This window comes from Solanum stenotomum, chromosome 1 (assembly GCF_019186545.1).
Source record: "Solanum stenotomum isolate F172 chromosome 1, ASM1918654v1, whole genome shotgun sequence".
In the NCBI taxonomy this organism is placed as follows: domain Eukaryota; kingdom Viridiplantae; phylum Streptophyta; class Magnoliopsida; order Solanales; family Solanaceae; genus Solanum; species Solanum stenotomum.
This window is the reverse complement of record NC_064282.1, coordinates 41,327,736-41,328,241: the sequence shown is the minus strand read 5'-3', so window position 1 is coordinate 41,328,241 and position 506 is coordinate 41,327,736.

The following is a 506-nucleotide window of genomic DNA, read 5'->3' as shown; positions in this document are numbered from 1 at the left end:
GGCATAACTTCTTCGTCCGAACTCCGAATGAGGTGAAACGAAGTGCGTTAGGTAGCTAACTCAAAGGGCTTTCCATGGATATATTATTAGCCACCCAAATAATTCGTGTGCTAGGAGATATGACCCTTCAAAGTAGACCCTCGAAAAAGGCTTCACTTGGAAATTTCGGATTTTGATACGGTTGCTCTAAAATTTGGGTTAGACCCATTTCCCACTCAATTTGACCCCCTAAACAAGAATATGAAGTCGGATTTTCAAAAAACGAAACGGATCTTTTTATAAGTAGCTAAGCAAGTTTTCGGTAACTTCCGAAGCACATTTTTAAGAACTTTTTGGGTCAAATTCAAATATAATCATTTCATTAGGTTCTCGACTATAAACTCACATGTGAGGCTCTAGTTTCACTCTATCATTTTCTGGGTCGTTACAAATAATCAACAAGAAGATCAGTGGCAAATGCAAAGAAGGAAGAATAATAGAGTCATTTATACCAAGGAACAAAATCC